The sequence below is a fragment of the Neomonachus schauinslandi genome, chromosome 11 (assembly GCF_002201575.2).
Source record: "Neomonachus schauinslandi chromosome 11, ASM220157v2, whole genome shotgun sequence".
Taxonomy (NCBI): domain Eukaryota; kingdom Metazoa; phylum Chordata; class Mammalia; order Carnivora; family Phocidae; genus Neomonachus; species Neomonachus schauinslandi.
Window position 1 is genome coordinate 72,189,383 of NC_058413.1, and position 16,199 is coordinate 72,205,581.

Sequence of the window (16,199 nt, forward strand, 5' to 3'; positions counted from 1 at the left end):
AAGGAAATAAAGGCTTTAAATGACACACTGGACCAAATGGACTTCACAGATCTATTCAGAACACTCCATCCCAAAGCAACAGAATACACATTCTTCTCTAGTGCCCATGGAACATTATCCAGAATAGATCACATCCTAGGTCATAAATCAGGTCTCAACTGGTACCAAAGATTGGGATCATTCCCTGAATATTTTCAGACTACAATGCTTTGAAACTAGAACTCAATCACAAGAGGAAAGTTAGAAAGAATTCAAATACATGGAGGCTAAAGAGCATCCTACTAAAGAATGAATGGGTCAACCAGGAAATTAAAGTAGAATTTAAAAAGTTGAAAATAGAGCTACCATATGATCCAGCAATTGCAAAAGTAGGGATCCGAAGGGGTATGTGCACCCCGATGTTTATAGCAGCAATGTCCACAATAGCCAAACTGTGGAAAGAGCCAAGATGTCCATCGACAGATGAATGGATAAAGAAGATGTGGTATATATATACAATGGAGTATTATTCAGCCATCAAAAGGAATGAGATCTTGCCATTTGCAACAAAGTGGATGGAACGGGAGGGTATTATGTTGAGTGAAATAAGTCAGACAGAGAAAGACATGTATCATATGATCTCACTGATATGAGGAATTCTTAATCTCAGGAAACAAACTGAGGGTTGCTGGAGTGGGGGGTGGGGTGAGAGGGATGGGGTGACTGGGTGATAGACACTGGGGAGGGTATGTGCTCTGGTAAGCGCTGTGAATTGTGCAAGACTGTTGAATCTCAGATCTGTACCTCTGAAACAAATAATGCAATATATGTTAAGAAAAAAAAGAAGAAGAAGAAGGTAGCGGGAGGGGAAGAATGAAGCGGGGGAAATCGGAGGGGTAGACGAACCATGAGAGATGATGGACTCTGAAAAACAAACTGAGGGTTCTAGAGGGGAGGGGGGTGGGAGGATGGGTTAGCCTGGTGGTGGGTATTGAGGAGGGCACATTCTGCATGGAGCACTGGATGTTATGCACAAACAATGAATCATGGACCACTTCATCTAAAACTAATGATGTAATGTATGGGGATTAACATAAGAATAAAAAATAAATTAAAAAAAAGTAGAATTTAAAAAATTCATGGAAACAAATGAAAATGAAAATACAACTGTTCAAAATCTTTGGGATACAGCAAAGGCAGTCCTAAGAGGAAAGTATATAGCAATACAAGCTTTTCTCAAGAAACAAGAAAGGTCTCAATACACAACCTAACCCTACACCTAAAGGAGCTGGAGAGAGAACAGCAAATAAAGCCTAAACCCAGCAGGAGAAGAGAAACAATAAAGATCAGAGCAGAAATCAATGAAATAGAAACCAAAAGAACAGTAGAACAGATCAACGAAACAAGGAGCTGGTTCTTTGAAAGAATTAACAAGATTAATAAACCCCTGGTCAGACTTATCAAAAAGAAAAGAGAAATGACTGAAATCAACAAAATCATGAATGAAAGAGGAGAGATCACAACCAACACCAAAGAAATACAATTATAAGAACATATTATGAGCAACACTATGCCAGCAAATTAGATAATCTGGAAGAAATGGGTGCATTCCTAGATATGTATCAACTACCAAAACTGAACCAGGAAGAAATAGAAAACCTGAACAGACCTATAACCACTAAGGAAATTGAAGCAGTAATCAGAAATATCCCAATAAACAAAAGCCCAGGGAGATGGCTTCCCAGGGGAATTCTACCAAACATTTCAAGAAGAATTAATACCTATTCTTCTGAAACTGTTCCAAAAAATAGAAATGGAAGGAAAACTTCCAAATCGTTATATGAGGCCACCATTACCTTGATCCCCAAACCAGACAAAGACCCCATCAAAAAGGAGAATTACAAATATCCTTGATGAACATGGATGCAAAAATTCTCACCAAAATACTAGCCAATAGGATCCAACAGTACATTAAAAGGATTATTCACCATGACCAAGTGGGATTTATCCCTGGGCTGCAAGGTTGGTTCAACATCTGCAAATCAATCAATGTGATACAATACATTAACAAAAGAAAGAACAAGAACCATATGATCCTCTCAATAGATGCAGAAAAAAATTTGACAAAGTACAGCATCCTTTTTTGATCAAAACTCTTCAGAGTATAGGCATAGAGGGTACATACTTCAATATCATAAAAGCCATCTGTGAAAAACCCACAGCAAATATCATTCTCAATGGGAAAAAACTGAGAGCTTTCCTCCTAAGGTCAGGAACACAGCAGGGATGTCCACTATCACCACTGCTATTCAACATAGTATTGGAAGTCCTAGCCACAGCAATCTGACAACAAAAAGAAATCAAAGGCATCCAAATCGGCAAAGAAGAAGTCAAACTCTCACTCTTTGCAGATGATATGATACTTTATGTGGAAAACCCAAAAGACTCCACCCCAAAACTGCTAGAACTCATACAGGAATTCAGTAAAGTGGTAGGATATAAAATCAATGCACAGAAATCAGTGGCATTCCTATACACCAGCAACAAGACAGAAGAAAGAGAAATTAAGGAGTTGATCCCATTTACAATAGCACCCAAAACCATAAGATACCTAGGAATAAATCTAACCAAAGAGGCAAAGAATCTGTACTCAGAAAACTATAAAATACTCATGAAAGAAATTGAGGAAGACACAAAGAAATGGAAAAACGTTCCATGCTCATGGATTGGAAGAACAAATATTGTGAAAATGTCAATGCTACCTAGAGCAATCTACACATTCAATGCAATCCCCATCAAAATACCATCCACTTTTTTCAAAGAAATGGAACAAATAATCCTCAAATTTGTATGGAACCAGAAAAGACCCCGCATAGCCAGAGGAATGTTGAAAAAGAAAAGCAAAGCTGGCGGCATCCCAATTCCGGACTTCCAGCTCTATTACAAAGCTGTCATCATCAAGACAGTATGGTACTGGCACAAAAACAGACACATAGATCAATGGAACAGAATAGAGAGCCCAGAAATGGACCCTCAACTCTATGGTCAACTCATCTTTGACAAAGCAGGAAGGAATGTCCAATGACAAAAAGACAGTCTCTTCAACACATGGTGTTGGGAAAATTGGATAGCCACATGCAGAAGAATGAAACTGGACCATTTCCTTACACCACACACAAAAATAGACTCCAAATGGTTGAAAGACCTAAATGTGAGACAGGGGTCCATCAAAATCCTAGAGGAGAACACAGGCAGCAACCTCTTCGACCTCAGCCACAGCAACTTCTTCCTAGAAACATTGCCAAAGACAAGGGAAGCAAGGGCAAAAATGAACTATTGGGACTTCATCAAGATAAAAAGCTCCTGCACATCGAAGGAGACAGTCAACAAAACCAAGACAACTAACAGAATGGGAGAGGATATTTGCACATGACATATCAGATAAAGGGCTAGTATCCAAAATCTATAAAGAACTTATCAAACTCAACACCCAAAGAACAAATGATCCAATCAAGAGATGGGAAGAAGACATGAACAGACATTTTTCCAAAGAAGATATCCAAATGGCCAACAGACATATGAAAAAGTGCTCAACATCGCTCGGCATCAGGGAAATCCAAATCAAAACGTCAATGAGATACCACCTCACACCAGTCAGAATGGCTAAAATTAACAAGTCAGGAAATGACAGATGTTGGCGGGGATGAGGAGAAAGGGGAACCCTCCTACACTGTTGGTGGGAATGCAAGCTGGTGCAGCCACTCTGGAAAACAGTATGGAGGTTCCTCAAAAAGTTGAAAATAGAGCTACCATATGATCCAGCAATTGCACTACTGGGTATTTACCTCAAAGATACAAATGTAGGGATCCGAAGGGGTACGTGCACCCCAATGTTTGTAGCAGCAATGTCCACAATAGCCAAACTGTTGAAAGAGCCAAGATGTCCATCGACAGATGAATGGATAAAGAAGGTGTGATATATACAATGGAATATTATGCAGCCATCAAAAAGAATGAAATCTTGCCATTTGCAACTACGTGGATGGAACTGGAGGGTATTATGCTGAGCGAAGTCAGTCAGTAAGAGAAAGACATGTATCATATGACCTCACTGGTATGAGGAATTCTTAATCTCAGGAAACAAACTGAGGGTTGCTGGAGTGGTGGGGGGTGGGAAGGATAGGGCGGCTGGATGGTAGACATTGGGGAGGGTATGTGCTATGGTGAGCGCTGTGAAGTGGGCAAGACTGTTGAATCACAGATCTGTACCTCGGAAACAAATAATACATTATATGTTAAAAAAAGAAGAAGAAGAAGAAGAAGAAGAAGAAGATAGCAGGAGGGGAAGAATGAAGCGGGGAGAAATCGGAGGGGGAGATGAACCATGATAGACTATGGACTCTGAGAAACAAACTGAGGGTTCTAGAGGGGAGGAGGGTGGGAGGATGGGTTAACCTGGTGATGGGTATTAAAGAGGGCACGCTCTGCATGGAGCACTGGGTGTTATATGCAAACAATGAATCATGGAACACTACATCAAAAACTAATGATGTAATGTATGGTGATTAACATAACATAATAATAAATAAATAAATAAATAAATAAATAAATAAATAAATAATCCATTTCTAGTAGTTTCCAGTAGGAAGGTTGGTGTGAATAACCTATCCAGTGTAAGAGATTTATAAAATCACCACAAATTTCTTTCATCCATATGTAAGCCCCTTTGCAATGTGTCTTTGTCAATTTTCCCATCAGGAGGTAGAGTCTGTATCTCCACTGCTTGAATCTAGGCTTGGCTGTGTGCCTTGCTCTGGCCAAAAGAATATAAACAAATGGAATGCAAGTAGAGATTTTAAAAAGACTTGCCCTCTCTTGGTGCTCTTGGGAACTTTATAATTATCATCATATGAATGAACCTAAGCTAATTTACTGGATATTGAATTACTTCCATCAACCCTACTAACAGATAGCCATCATCAGATGTACAGGTGATCCCAGCTGCATGAGTGAGCCCAGCCTCTGCCATGTGGACAAAAGACAAGTTATCTCATCTGAGCCCAGTACAAACTGCTGACCCACAGAACTGACAGCAAATAAATGTTTTAAGTTGCTTAGCTTAAGATGACTTGCTATGGAGAAAAAACTAACCAATATACCCTCCAGTGCATGAAAGAGATGTCCCTAATTATAATTTTTAAAAAATGTTTAATAGGTGGGGTGCCTGGGTGGCTCAGTTGGTTGGACATCTGCCTTCGGTTCAGGTCATGATCCCAGGGTCCTGGGATCGAGCCCCACTTCGAGCTCCCTGCTCAGGGGGGAGCCTGCTTCTCCCTCTCCCTCTGCCCCTCCCCCTGCTTGTGCGCTCTCTCTCTCTCTGTCTCTGGCAAATAAATAAATAAAATCTTTATAAAAAATGTTTAATAGATAATACATGATCACTAAAGAAAATTTGGATATATGAAAAGAAGAAAATTTTAAGAACACCTAAAATCCTACTACCCAGAAATAACAATGTTGATGTTTTAATTTGTCTGTCTGAATATGTGTGTTGTGGGGATGGGCTGGCAAGTTATGGTCTGCATAGAATGACAATACACAACTATGTATACACACACCAAAATACAACACACACACATACGCAGTACAATCTTTGGCAGAGACACATGAATAAAATTCATTATATATATTTATATTCATTATAAAATATGCTTGTAATATGCTCTTTATTGTGCAATCACATAAAGGTACCTTTATATGGGTAAAATTTAGTTAATATGAACACTGTTAGTATCCTTTCTTCAAAGGAATTAAATAGGGAATGGCAGGAACAGCAAGCTGGAGTTAGAACAGAGCAAGTGAGTACCTCAGAAGCGCAATTGATTGATGAGGTTAGTAGGAAAAACAAGGATAGTTTCTTGCCTGTAAAAAATTCCGAATTTTTTATTCCGACCATACTTATATTTTATCTGTCCCCTCCCCCTCCAAATATGACATTTGTTTTTGTCTGTTCTACAGAGCACTTCCTACTATAGTTACAAAATTAAGGCTGATTAACCCCTGTCGTTAGTTCTGAAGGAGCCACTGGGAGGCCTTAGATTCCCTTCCTTTACCCTTGTACTCAGGGCTTTGGTGGCTCAACTGTACCTGGGATGTGGGGGCCATTTCACAGCTGCTGTCTAAAGACTTAGGGGCTAAGTCTGCTTCCTTCCTTCCCATCAGTGTAGCAGGATACCTTCAGTGTGGGTGATTTTAAGCTGTCTAGGTTCTTGGGAAGAAGATCCCCAAGGTCTAAGTTCTTGGGAAGTCTCCAGCATGCTTAACTTGAGACTAAAACACAAATTTGCCTTTCTGGAACTTTCCTTTATGGAGGAAAGGGTACCTACCCAACATTTTTCTGATCCTAATGTAGGCAGGAAATCTCAATGAAATGAATCAGTGAGCCATGAGCCTCTGGGTTAGCTTTCCCTCTAACAGCAGCATCTACACAACATCAAAACACTGTTACAACAAGATGTGGCCTATGTGGTGTTAAGCAGTCGTTCTGAATCAGCTAAAAATGGTGGTTTTTGCATGAGGTAGACAAAACCTGTGTTTGTAAAAATTCCCTCCCTTGGTATATTCCTAGAAATCTTTTGGCATCCATGACCTCAACATTAGTGTTCAGTCCACCGATGGAAGTCAATGTCCTTAAGGAATACTTTTGAGTGACCTAGCATTGGAAAAAATGAAAAGAGAGCTTTTGAGCCTCATTTTCCTCAAGTCTATGAAGAAAACTACTGACCCCTGACTGAGGAAACTATTCTCAATGTGCCATCTCTGAATAACAAAGGTGCAGATTTTATATCTACAATTTGATACTTACATCTAACCTGACATTACAGTGAGGCTTATTTTATGTGTGACTCCTTTAAATAGTCTACGCTGATCACAACATCAACCTCTTCAAGTGGCCTTAATGGAGGAAGCCAGTCAAGGATTTTGTGGCCAGTCAAAAAGGTCCACAACTTGAGCTATGAAAATAGTTCCAGAGTTAAACATACCAACTATATCCCTCCCTCACCCCCACAACCTTTCCTGCTTCCCATGACATTTTTAAAAATATTTATTTATTTATTTATTTATTTATTTATTTATTTATTTATTTATTTATTTATAGATAGATAGAGGGAGAGAGAGAATAGGGGGAGGGGGAGAGGGAGAGAGTCTTAAGCAGACTCTGCACTGAATGTGGAGCCTGACGTGGGCCTCGATCTCATGACCCTGAGATCATGACTGGAGCCGTAACCAAGAGTCGGAGGCTTAACCCACTGAGCCACCCGGGCACCCATCCTCTAACAACATTTTTAAAATGGGATGTTTCTAATAAAATATCTAGATTTCAAATATTTCCCTTATAAAACCAGAAGCTCTGCCAATGCAGGGCCCGACTTCCCATCTGGCAACAACTGACTGGTGTGGAGAGGTTATATCCTCCTTAGAGGGGGCACACACTCTACAGTTAGCCTGAGCCCCAGCACGCTCTATTGCCTCACTCACTCAGAAGCTTGGTATACTGTTTTACTCAACTGCTTCCCTCCTCTGTTTACCTACTGAGCTCCACATTCCTCTAACATTGCATCTCCTGGTCTAAATGTTTAATTAGTAAATTAGTAAATGGAACTGTGGCCAGCCATTTGACATCCTCAATCCCTCATTCTTCAGACTGCATCTAGACCTTTCTTTTCATCTTATCTTCCCCTTCATTTTCCTCTCTTACAGCTAAAATTCAGAGTTCCTTTTACCCAGATCTCAGTGACATGAAAATTTTGGCTGTTGGGAAACCTATATACTACGGTTTACACTGAAACCTGTGTCTTCTAGAAATAGCACCATTGTCTTCTTATGGATTTCAGGGATTTACACTATTCTTTGCACAGGCCAAGAGAGCTATGTGAGTCTGGTAGGTACCTTCCTGAAATAAAGGAAACTGAGAGAGTAATTTTTTTTTTTACCTTTGGTGTTTATTTCATGTGATTTTTATTTAGAACATTATCATTCCAGGTAATTCTGTTAAAAGAAACCTGACTGTGACTTCCTGCTTATTCCTTGACCATTATGAATCAGAAGAGTGGGGTTCAGCTTTGTAAATGTTACTATTTTAGAATTGAGAAAATATCTCTTAAGCCTCCATCTGGATCTCTGTATTGTTGGGTGAGGCAACCCAATCATCATAAAACAGTCCTCTGACCTCTGGCTTTGAAATTGTGTACGCAATGCTGGGGAACAAAGAGCTCTTTTTCATCTGCATTTATATATTCAATTTGAATCACATTATTAAGAGACTATTTTAAGTACATGATTTGGTTGATGTATTATTTTGTAGTTAATTCAAGTTGCTTCATCTGTTCATGTTTTATCTCCCTCACGTGGCTAGTGGTTACTTAGTGCAGTTCTAGACCATTGATTTTGCTTAGGTCTGTGTAAAAGATCGAAAGTGAAAGAAACTTGAGGGAAGGTCACTCGTAGGAGACTACTGCAATAGTCTAGGTTTGCAGAATCACAACGACGTTGGCCAAGCTTAAAGCAGTAGGAATGGAAAGAAAGGCATACATTCGTTACCTGATTAAAGGGCAATCAATTAGAAAAATCCTCAAGAGTATAATGCTAAGTGAAGGAAGCCAGCCAGAGAAAGACAAATATCATATGATTTCACTCATATGTGGAATATAAGAAACAAAACAAACGAGCATAGGGAAAAAAAAAAAAAGAAAGAGAGAGGCAAGAAACAGACTCTTAACTGTAGAGAACAAACTGATGGTTACCAGAGGGGAGGTGGGTGGGAGGGATGGGTGAAGTAGGTGACAGGGATGAAGGAGTGCACCTGTTGTGATGAGCACTGGGTGATATATGGAAGTGTTGAATCACTAAATTGTACACCTGAAACTAATATAACACTGTATGTTAACTCTACTGGAATTAAAATGAAAAATAAGAAAAGAAAAATCCTTGAGGAAGGAAGCCGAGAGGAATTTCTTCGAGCATTGAAAGAGCTTCAGCAAAAGGTCATTTTCTAGAATTCTAGTTTCATGGACTGTTAAAAGAAGAAAAGTTGGAAAATACTAACTCTGGGAAACAATTTATTGTGCTTCATTCATCTCAGAGATTTTAATATGTTAATGTGCTTTGTGAACCTGCAAGAGTGTGATAAATTGGGTCACATGCACCAAATTTCTTTGACTATGGAATTCTTTTGGGAAGACCTCTCATAGTATTAGCATTCTGTGGAACACATTTTGAGATAAAAGAAGACAACCAAGACACCGAGGACTTGCTAATGAAGTGCTGGCCTGGACTCAAAGGAGAGAATCTTCAGATAGTGCTGACGTCACTTCAGAGGAGGTACTTTCAGTATTGTAGGGTGCCCTGAGACAACCCCCAGATGTTCCTTTCAAAGTCAAGGAACTCACTTTGCCAGCTTTGAGGAGTGTTGCCAGCAAACAGTTTACAAGGGAGGCCCTATCCAGAAATTGCCCTCAGATCAGGGTAGTTGCCTTGCCCAAATATATAGTCCCTCCCCAGGGGCAGCCTGTGTCCAGTGATAGTTGATATGAAGGTACAAAGGCTCAACTCCTTGCTTTGATTCACATTATCTCTGATGGGTCATTCCAGTTCAGAGCTCCTCCCGGGGTTGACTGAGATCTCTGTTATAATGCATTGCCATTCAGTTTCTCCCTAAGTCTTATCGGAGCCAACTTTCAGTCAGGAAACCCATTGGTGAAAGGAGAGGCCAAGTCCCCATAAGGAAGAAATTGGCAACATTATGGCAAGGATATGGGAGCAGGGATTCTTCCAGTTTTTCCCCAAAGGGATCTACAACCATATACTGAAAGGAGAATATCCAGACATTTCAAGGACTATGGGACACTGAGTCCAAGTTGACATTGATCCCCATATGATCAACTGAAGTCTCTGTTGTAACTATGTCATAATGGCCGCTTTATGAAAGTGAGGTTTTATGGGGGTCAAGTAATAAATGGAGTCATGATCTAGGTTCACTGTGTGTTCTTTGTGTGTTCACTGTGTATTCACTGGCTCCATGGTCCCACCCAGTAATCCAACAATCAATTCTCCAGTACCCACATTATAATTTTCATGGACATCCTGGTAATTGGCTGAACCTTCATATTTATTCTTTTGCCTGTGGGGTAACAGCTATTATAGTGGGAAAAGCCAAATGGTAGCCTCTGAAACTTCCATTCTTCCCAGACAAGACTATAAAATCAAAAGAATATCATTTCATGGGGGGGGAAAGGCAAAAATTAGTACTACCCTTAAAGACCTACAGGATACAGGGTGGTAGCCCCTATCATATCCCTATTCATTTAATTCACTAGTCAGGTCCCTTGAAAAACCAAACAGATCCTAGAAGATGGAAGTGGACTCTTACAAACTCAACAAAGTAATAGTCCCAGTTTTAGCTGCTGTGTTAGTTGTAGTATCTGTGCTAGAGCTGATTAATACAGTCTCTGGTACATGGTAAGTAGATATTGATCTGGTGAGTGCTTTCTTTTCCACCTCCATCATGAAAGACAATCAGTTGAAATTCAAGTGGGATAGATAAAAGTATACATTTACAGTCTTGCCACAGGGATATGTCAGCCCTACCATCTTCTGTCATAATATAGTCTGAATGGATCAAGACAATCTAAACATTCCATAGTTCATCGTATTACTTTACCACATCTATGATATTGTGTTTATTGAACCAGATAAGCAAGGAGTGGTACATCAGAAACTTTGGAAGACTTGGAAAGACATATTTTCACCAGGGAGTAGAGATGAACTCTTTAAAGATTCAAAGACTCATATGAGTAAGGTTTTTAGGAGTCCAGTGGGGTGGGCCATGATGGCACATCCCCTCCAAGGTGAAGCACAAAGTATTACTTGTGCCTCCCACCATTACAAAAGAAGCACAATATCCAGAAGGCCTCCTCAGATTCTGAAGGCAACAACTTCCAAACCTGACACTATTACTCCAGCCTATTCATCAACTGACATGGAAGACAGCCAACTTTGTGTGGGACTAGAGTAGGAAATGGCTTTGCAGCAGTTCAGTGTGTGAAACAAGCAGCCCTACAGCTTGAACCACACAACATGATAGATCTTATGGTATTTGATGTATCTGGTCATAGAGAGGCCATGTGAAGTTCATGACAAACCTCAGTAGGAAAATCACAACAATGAGCACCAGGGTTCTGGAGCAAGGCATGCCATCCTCAGCAGAGAACGATACATGATTCAGAAAAGAGCCACCATAAAGCCTAAGATGTAAGTGATGATGTGACCAAAACTGCCTATCACAAGCAGGATTCCACCAGTCTTGCCAAGTCATGAAGTCTGGCAGCTCCAGAAGCAATTTTCCAAAAGACGGAAGTGGTACATCTGGGACCAGCATGATCAGAGCCAAAGGGTGCAAGTAAACTGAAGAATCAGGTCATTCAGACTCCCATGTCATCCACCACTATTGCACTGCTGCCGCTCCTTTAGCTCACACCAGGGTGGGTCTATTATGACCTGTGGATGAAAGAATAAATAGGATGAGCTTGGTTCATAGGTGAGCAAGCCCAATATATGGGTGAAGCTGAAATTAGACTGTTACTGCACTGCAGCCCCAATCAAGAATGGCCATAAAAGATAGCAGTGAAGGGAAATCCTCCCAAAGAGCAAAGTTTCAGAAAGTGTACATGGTCATTCACTTAGTATAGATAGAGAAGTGTCTTATCCTGATATTAAATGTGTGTGTGTGTGTATGCATACTCATGGGTTATGGCAAATGTCTCAATTGGTTGGTGAGAGACACGGGAAAGAGGGAAATTAGAAGGTCACAGTCCAGAAGAAGTGGGAAAGAAGCATGTATATACCTTAGGGAGTGGGCACAAAGTGTGAAGATCGTTGTATGATGTGTTAATTCACACTGGAGAGCATTCACCATGGAAGAGGCACTAAACCACCAAGTGGGCAGAATGACTTGGCCATTGCTGTACTGGCACATGGGCACATGACCAGAGAAGCTATGCTTTCAAGGAATAAGGCTATGCATGGGCCCCAGAACACGGGTTCCCACTCTCCAAGACCAATACAGGTACTGTTGCTGTGAAATGTCTAACCTGCCAGCAACAGAGGCTAGGATTGAGCTCTCAATATTATATCATTCTTAAATGAGTCTAACCTTCCGTTTGATAGCAAAATAATTACACAGGACCTCTTTGATCCTGGCACTTCATCTTGACTATAATTTACATATATTCTGGCTATGGGTTTTTCTTTCCTGCCCATATGACTTCATCCAGCACTATAGAGGGCTCATGGAATAACTGATCTGTTGGCATGGGATCACACATAACATTGCAATTGGCCAAGGGACCCACTTACAGCAAAAGGGTTCATACCATGGGAGCCATTGACCCTATGTTATATTGCACCACCGAGAAGATGTTAGCCTGATAGAGCAATGGAACCACTCTTTTAAGACATAATTAAGGCACCAGATTGGAGATGATGCTTTATGAATATGGGACACATCCTTTAGGACCCAATATATACCCTAAACCAATGATCATTATAAGGTATTGTGTCCCCAGTATGTAGGCTACATGGGTCCAGGAACTAAGGAGTGAAAGTAATAGTCTCACTTATCATCACCTTCCATAAACTGTTTGAAAAATTTATGCTTCTATCTACATAACCCTAGGCTCTGCAGATCTAGAACTTCTGATTCCCAGATGTAGAATGTTTCCATTAAGGGATGATTAAGGGTCCCATTGAACTTTAAGCTATGGCTGTCATCTAATCTCTTTGGGCTTTTGCCAAGGCCAGTAGGCAAGGAAAGGAGTCACCAGCCTGCCAAGGGTAATTGACCCTTATCGTTAGGAGACATGATTGTTGTTATACAACAGGAGCAAGAAAGAATATGTTCAGCACCCAGGTGAACCACTATAGTGTCTCTTGTTATTCTCTTGTTTATTTCTAACAGTGGCCATGATCTAAGAATTGCATGTTGACCAGGTGGTTCAGACCCCCCAGGAATGAGAGTCTGAATCACTCCACTAGGTTATCCACCTAGACCAGCAGAGGTACTAGGTAAGGTGTGGGGAATTTAGAATGAGCAGTAGAGGAGGATTACTTGCAGCCTTGTGACCATTTGTAGCTGCAGGGGCTTAGAGTTTAGCCTACTAACTTTTGTCATGTCAGTTTCCCCAAGAAAAGAGATCAACAAGAATCCTCAAGTTGTTGTTCCAGGATGGGGTGAGTTTATAAGAGCAAGTGGATTCATGAAGCACAAGAGACAGACTTGTGTGGATGCTCTGATATGCTACCCAGATCCCCTCTACAGGACTGAGCTGTCATCCCCCCGAGTGGCCAGGAGGCCTTTCCCAGGAATCACCTTTGGTCAAAGGGAGCTGTCTCACTCAAGATCATGCCCTCTTCCTGTGGGCAACCAGGATCCTGGTCTATATGGGGAACAAAGGCCTTAGGCCCCTTGCTCAAACAGGACATCTCTGAAAAGTCATCTCAGCATGAAGAACTTCCCAGAGAATCAACTGAAGGCTCTGTTACAACTGTATTACGGTTCAACCTCTCCTTTTGTTTGATCCAGCTTTTCTCATTGCCTGACAGCTATTGTAACTGAGAGTCCTCCCCATAAACCACACGCCAGTAAATCTTAGAGTCTCTTTTCAGGGGAGCCCATCTCATGACAGATGTGAAATTTAAGGGTTCTCTCTATAGCTTAGGCAGCCTGATGTAAATCAAATGTCTGCTCACAGTCTGATGATTATGTTACACTAAATCAAGCTGGGTTTAATGGACACTCTATGTCCCTATCAATTTCCTGTGGATGTGGTTGGAACCCTGAGATTTCTCTTCAGTGTGGCAGAATAGCCGTGTGTTTCAAAGGCTAAGGGAGTGTAGTGTGACAGGAAGGGGTTTTGGCCAAATGTTAGAGAGATCATGGTCCTGAGGCTGTGGTCTGAGAAGAATGATTGTTTATTATCAGGGAACTTCTATTAGCTGACACTCAACTGAGAATGGGAAGGGTGTGTTGGGTTCCTAGGGAAGAAGTATGTCAGCAGAGAACCAAGTACAAAAATGCCAAAGATAACCTTTTGTTTCTCCAAATGGAATATAGGGTTTTTGAGAAAAACCTCTAAGTCCTATATTTTATATTCTTGTGATAATTATGTTAGTTTACTACTTTTACACCAGACTTGGCTGAAATTATACATTTTGATGACCTTCAACATACACAAGTCCAACCCAAACTTAAAAATCCCCATGATTCAGTAATTCTATCTTTGGTAGACATCCCCAAAGAAACTCTTGTACATTTGAAAGAATGTTTACAGAATCATTGTTCGCTGTATCAAAACTCTGAAGCAGCCCAAATATTCATTAAAAGAAAAATGGATGTATATTTATATGATGAAATATTGTCATATTCAGCAACAGAATACAACAGTTGAAATGAACTACAGTGAAATGCAAAAATATGGATGAATTTCACAATAGAACATTCAATGAAAAAAGGAAGAGTCACAGGATTACATAGGGTATGATCCCATTTTTATAACAGTATAGGAACGTCTAAAAATTTTTTTGTAAAGGTGTTTTACAAGAATACATATAGATGTAATAAAACATGAAATGCAGGCTGATGGTTTCATAGGATAAGGGAATGTCAAGAGATGCTTGATTAGATGTAGGTATTGTCATGGACCTGGCTTTTATGCTGGTGGTGAGTAGGTCTATGATGTTTATTATATTATTAAGTACTTTGGGATCTATATGTAGATCACTGATGTGAGTGTATCATGAACCAAAGATTATGATTAATACAATTCCAGTCCTGAAAGGGGAAAAAAAATAAACCCAAAAGATGACCATCCACATCTGATTTTCACCTGCAAAGTTACTCAGGTTTTTGGTATTACCCAATTATATACCCAGAGTAAGTACTCTAAGTTGGCTCATTGGCCCCCATTCTGGACCCTTTTTAGCATACAGAGGCCAGAAAGCTAAAAACTACAGTTCTCAGACTTCCTTGCAGGTAGAACTTCACAAATCAAGTGTAGTCAAATGAGACTTTGATTTAGAACTAAAGCCACATGGGAAGTGAGACGATGTCACACAGCTTGGTTGGTGTGGGGACTGTCGTTGGCAGAGAGGCAGTGTATCCAGGAGCAGGTAGCTGGGGTATTAGCTTCCTGAATCTACAGCCTCTTGACCACTGCAGAAGCAACTGCTCCCCTGACCCAGATCCACCGTTGTTTTGGGAGTCGTTCTTGCAAGTTCAGTCTAGGAGGTGATTCTTCGCTTCCCAATGGCACAATAAACCATAAAATAGCCTTTAATAAATCCCTTTCTCTTAAACTTACTGAATAGATTCTGTTCTTCAAAGATAGCAGGAGGGGAAGAATGAAGGGGGGGAACCGGAGGGGGAGACGAACCATGAGAGACTGGACTCTGAAAAACAAACTGAGGGTTCTAGAGGGGAGGAGGGTGGGAGGATGGGTTAGCCTGGTGATGGGTATTAAAGAGGGCATGTTCTGCATGGAGCACTGGGTGTTACATGCAAACAATGAATCATGGAACACTACATCAAAAACTAATGATGTAATGTATGGTGATTAACATAACATAAAAAAAAGAATGGCAAAAAAAATAAAATAGTGATGAGATATGAATATGAAAAAAAAAGATTCTGTTCTTCAAAAACTTAATCCTGGCTGATACAATACCCATGACAGATTTTTTTTCCTATTTCTCTATTAGTAAGATAATATTAAAAGGAAAACAACTGTCATTGATCAGTCTTTTTTTACTCAAAGCTTTCTTCTTATCAAAAAGGACCTAATCTTTCCTGTTCTTCAATTTAAATAGGAGTGACACATATAAATGGGAAATATGACAGATAAAAGTTTTCTCAGGGTTCATCTCATTTGAGATAGACAATATATGTCTTAGTCATACCAAATTGCTATGCAACAATCATACTTCTTTATAGTGAAACAATGTGGTGCTTATTGAGTATTAAAATTCTGCAAATGTAGAAAGGTGTGTGACACTGTAATAATTAAATAAAATTCAACTTGCTATTAAAGTCACATCTACTCAGATGTTCCTAATACAGAATCATTAATGAAGAAGGCTTATTACAATCCCAAAGTGACAGGAAGTGT